Source organism: Triticum dicoccoides, chromosome 2A, assembly GCF_002162155.2.
Source record: "Triticum dicoccoides isolate Atlit2015 ecotype Zavitan chromosome 2A, WEW_v2.0, whole genome shotgun sequence".
Lineage (NCBI taxonomy): Eukaryota > Viridiplantae > Streptophyta > Magnoliopsida > Poales > Poaceae > Triticum > Triticum dicoccoides.
Window position 1 is genome coordinate 607948606 of NC_041382.1, and position 5884 is coordinate 607954489.

The following is a 5884-nucleotide window of genomic DNA, read 5'->3' on the forward strand; positions in this document are numbered from 1 at the left end:
TGACCAACACCCAAAGGGTTTACTAGATTCAATAATCTAGTTCACATCACTATGTGATTAACGCCCAAAGAGTACTAAGGTGTGATCATGTTTTGCTTGTGAGAGAAGTTTAGTCAACGGGTCTTCCACATTCAGATCCGTAAGTATTTTGCAAATTTCTATGTCAACAATGCTCTGCACTAAGCTACTCTAGCTAATTGCTCCCACTTTCAATATGTATCCAGATTGAGACTTTGAGTCATCTGGATCAGTGTCAAAACTTGCATCAACGTAACCCTTTACGACGAACCTTTTGTCACCTCCATAATCGAGAAACATATCCTTATTCCGCTAAGGATAATTTTGACCGTTGTCCAGTGATCTACTCCTAGATCACTATTCTACTCCCTTGCCAAACTTATGGTGAGGTACACAATATATCTGGTACACAGCATGGCATACTTTATAGAACATATGGCCAAGGCATAGGGAATGACTTTCATTCTCTTTCTATCTTCTGCCGTGGTCGGGCTTTGAGTCTTACTCAGTTTCACACCTTGTAACACAGGCAAGAACTCTTTCTTTGACTGTTCCATTTTGAACTACTTCAAAATCTTGTCAAGGTATGTACTCATTGAAAAACTTATCAAGCGTCTTGATCTATCTCTATAGATCTTGATGCTCAATATGTAAGAAGATTCACCGAGGTATTTCTTTGAAAAACTCCTTTCAAACACTCCTTTATGCTTTGTAGAATAATTCTACATTATCTCCGATCAACAATATGTCATTCACATATACTTATCAGAAATGATGTAGTGCTCCCACTCACTTTCTTGTAAATACAGGCTTCACCGCAAGTCTGTATAAAACTATATGCTTTGATCAACTTATCAAAACGTATATTCCAACTCCGAGATGCTTGCACTAGTCCATAGATGGATCGCTGGAGCTTGCATATTTTGTTAGCACCTTTAGGATTGACAAAACCTTCTGGTTGCATCATATACAACTCTTCTTTAATAAATCCATTAAGGAATGCAGTTTTTGTTTATCCATTTGCCAGATTTCATAAAATGCGGCAATTGCTAACATGATTCGGACAGACTTAAGCATAGACACGAGTGAGAAACTCTCATCGTAGTCAACACCTTGAACTTGTCGAAAACCTTTTGCGACAATTCTAGCTTTGTAGGTAGTAACACTACTATCAAAGTCCGTCTTCCTCTTGAACATCCATTTAATCTCAATGGCTCGCTGATCTTTGGGCAAGTCAATCAAACTCCATACTTTGTTCTCATACATGGATCTCATAACTGATTTCATGGCCTCAAGCCATTTCGCGGAATCTGGGCTCATCATCGCTTCCTCATAGTTCGTAGGTTCGTCATTGTCAAGTAGCATGACCTCCAGAACAGGATTACCGTACCACTCTGGTGCGGATCTCACTCTGGTTTACCTACGAGGTTCGGTAGTAACTTGATATGAAGTTACATGATCATCATCATTAGCTTCCTCACTAATTGGTGTAGTAGTCACAGGAACAGATTTCTATGATGAACTACTTTCCAATAAGGGAGCAGGTACAGTTACCTCATCAAGTTCTACTTTCCTCCCACTCACTTCTTTCGAGAGAAACTCCTTCTCTAGAAAGGATCCATTCAAAGCAACGAATATCTTGCCTTTGGATCTGTGACAGAAGGTGTACCCAACATTTTCTTTTGGGTATCCTATGAAGACGTACTTCTCTGATTTGGGTTTGAGCTTATCAGGTTGAAACTTTTTCACATAAGCATTGCAACCTCAAACTTTAAGAAACGATAGCTTAGGTTTCTTGCCAAACCATAATTCATACGGTGTCGTCTCAACGGATTTAGATGGTGCCCTATTTAACGTGAATGCAGCTGTCTCTAATGCATAACCCCAAAACGATAGTGGTAGATCGGTAAGAGACATCATAGATCGCACCATATCTAATAAAGTACAGTTATGACGTTCAGACACACCATTACACTGTGGTGTTCCGGGTGGCGTGAGTAGTGAAACTATTTCACATTGTTTTTAACTGAAGGCCAAACTCGTAACTCAAATATTTTACTTCTGCGATCATATCGTAGAAACTTTTTTTTTTGTTACGATGATTCTCCACTTCATTCTGAAAATTTTGCACTTTTCAAATGTTTCAGACTTGTGTTTCATCAAGTAGATATACTCATATCTTCTCAAATCATCTGTGAAGATCAGAAAATAATGATACCTGCCGCGAGCCTCAATATTCATCGGACCACATACATCAGTATGTATGATTTCCAACAAATCTGTTGCTCGCTCCATTGTTTCAGAGAACGGAGTCTTAGTCATCTTGCCCATGAGGCATGGTTCGCATCAACTGATTCATAATCAAGTGATTCCAAAAGCCCATCAGCATGGATTTTCTTCATGCGCTTTACACCAATATGACCTAAACGGCAGTGCCACAAATAAGTTGCACTATCATTATTAACTTTGCATCTTTTGGTTTCAATATTATGAATATGTGTATCACTACGATCGAGATCCAATGAACCATTTTCATTGGGTGTGCAACCATATAAGGTTTTATTCATGTAAACAGAACAACAATTTATTCTCTTACTTAAATGAATAACCGTATTGCAATAAACATGATCAAATTATATTCATGCTCAACGCAAACACCAAATAACACTTATTTAGGTTCAACACTAATCCCAAAAGTATAGGGAGTGTGCGATGATGATCATATCAATCTCGGAACCACTTCCAACACACATCGTCACTTCACCCTTAACTAGTTTATGTTCATTCTGCAACTCCCGTTTTGAGTTACTACTCTTAGCAACTGAACTAGTATCAAATACCGAGGGGTTGCTACGAACACTAGTAAAATACACATCAATAACATGTATATCAAATATACCTATGTTCACTTTGCCATCCTTCTTATCTTCCAATTACTTGGGGTAGTTCCGCTTCCAGTGACCAATCCCTTTGTAGTAGAAGCACCCAGTTTCAGGCTTAGGTCCAGACTTGGATTTTTCACTTGAGCAGCAACTTGCTTGTCGTTCTTCTTGAAGTTCCAGTTTCTGCCCTTTGTCCCTTTACTTGAAACTAGTGGTTTTGTTTACCATCAACACTTGATGCTTTTCTTGATTTCTACCTTCGTCGATTTTAGCATCACGAAGAGCTTGGGAATCATTTCTGTTATCCCTTGCATATTATAGTTCATCATGAAGTTCTACTAACTTGGTGATGGTGACTAGAGAATTCTGTCAATCACTATTTTATCTGGAAGATTAACTCCCACTTGATTCAAGCGATTGTAGTACCCAGACAATCTAAGCACATGCTCACTGCTTGAGCTATTCTCCTCCATCTTTTAGCTATAGAACTTGTTGGAGACTTCATATCTCTCAACTCGGGTATTTGCTGGAAATATTAACTTCAACTCCTGGAACATCCATATGATCCATGACGTTCAAAACGTCTTTGAAGTCCCGATTCTAAGCTGTTAAGCATGGTGCACTAAACTATCAAGTAGTCATCATATTGAGCTAGCCAAACGTTCATAACGTCTGCATCTGCTCGTGCAATAGGCTTGTCACCTAGCGGTGCATTAAGGACATAATTCTTCTGTGCAGCAATGAGGATAATCCTCAGATCATGGATCTAATCCGCATCATTGCTACTAAAATTTTTCAATTTAGTTTTCTCTAGGAACATATCAAAAATAAAACAAAGGAGCTAAACGCGAGCTATTGATCTACAACATAGATATGCTAATACTACCAGGACTAAGTTCATGATAAATTAAAGTTCAATTAATCATATTACTTAAGAACTCCCACTTAGAAAGACATCCCTCTAATCCTCTAAGTGATCACGTGATCCAAATCAACTAAACCATAACCGATCATCACGTGAAATGGAGTAGTTTTCAATGGTGAACATCACTATGTTGATCATATCTACTATATGATTCACGCTCGACCTTTCAGTCTCAGTGTTATGAGGCCATATCTGCATATGCTAGGCTCGTCAAGTTTAACCTGAGTATTCTGCGTGTGCAAAACTGGCTTGCACCCGTTGTAGATGGACGTAGAGCTTATCACACCCGATCATCACGTGGTGTCTGGGCACGATGAACTTTGGCAACGGTGCATACTCAGGGAGAACACTTTTATCTTGAAATTTAGTGAGGGATCATCTTATAATTCTACCGTCAATCCAAGCAAGAAAAGATGCATAAAAGATAAACATCACATGCAATCAATATAAGTGATATGATATGGCCATCATCATCTTGTGCTTGTGATCTCCATCTCCGAAGCACCGTCATGATCACCATCGTCACCGGCGCGACACCTTGATCACCATCGTAGCATCGTTGTCGTCTCGCCAATCTTATGCTTCCACGACTATCGCTACCGCTTAGTGATAAAGTAAAGCATTATAGCGCAATTGCATTGCATACAATAAAGCGACAACCATATGGCTCCTGCTAGTTGCTGATAACTCGGTTACAAAACATGATCATCTCATACAATAAAATTTAGCATCATGTCTTGACCATATCACATCACAACATGCCCTACAAAAACAAGTTAGACGTCCTCTACTTTGTTGTTGCAAGTTTTACGTGGCTGCTACGGGCTTAGCAAGAACCGTTCTTACCTACGCATCAAAACCACAACGATAGTTTGTCAAGTTGGTGCTGTTTTAACCTTCGCAAGGACCGGGCGTAGCCACACTTGGTTCAACTAAAGTTGGAGAAACTGACACCCGCCAGCCACCTGTGTGCAAAGCACGTCGGTAGAACCAGTCTCGCGTAAGCGTACGCGTAATGTTGGTCCGGGCCGCTTCATCCAACAATACCACCGAACCAAAGTATGACATGCTAGTAAGCAGTATGACTTATATCGTCCACAACTCACTTGTGTTCTACTCGTGCACAACATCAACGCATAAAACCTAGGCTCGAATGCCACTGTTGGGGAACGTAGTAATTTCAAAAAAAAAAATCCTACGCACACGCAAGATCATGGTGATGCATAGCAACGATAGGGGAGAGTGTTATCTACGTACCCTCGTAGACCGGCAACAGAAGCGTTGGCACAACGTAGAGGAAGTAGTCGTACGTCTTCCCGATCCGACCGATCCAAGTACCGAACGTACGGCACCTCCGAGTTCTGCACACGTTCAACTAGGTGACGTCCCTCGAGCTCTGATCCAGCAAAACATTGAGCGAGAGTTTCATCAGCATGATGGCGTGATGACGGTGATGATGTTCTACCAACGCAGGGCTTCGCCTAAGCACCGCTACGATATGACCGAGGTGGAATATGGTGGAAGGGGGCACCGCACACGGCTAAGGAACGATCGCGAGGATCAACTTGTGTGTCATGGGGTGCCCCCTTGCCCCCGTATATAAAGGAGGGGGAGGGGGAGGTGCGGCCGGCCCTAGGGGTGCGCCTGGAGGAGTCCTACTCCCACTGGGAGTAGGACTCCCCCCTCTTGCCTTGTTGGAAAAGGAAGGGGGAAGGGAGAAAGAGGAAAGGGGGCGCCACCCCCCTTCCTTGTCCTATTCGGACTAGGGGGAGGAGCGCGCGGCCTGCCCTGCCCGGCCCTCCTCTTCTCCCTTATGGCCCATGTAGGCCCAATAACCCCCCGGGGGAGGAGGGGTTCCGGTAACCCCCCGGTACTCCGGTAAAATCCCGATTTCACCCGGAATGTTTTGATATCCAAATATAGGCTTCCAATATATCAATCTTTATGTCTCGACCATTTCGAGACTCCTCGTCATGTCCGTGATCACATCCGGGACTCCGAACAACCTTCGGTACATCAAAACACAAAAAACCCTAATTATGATCGTCACCGAATTTTA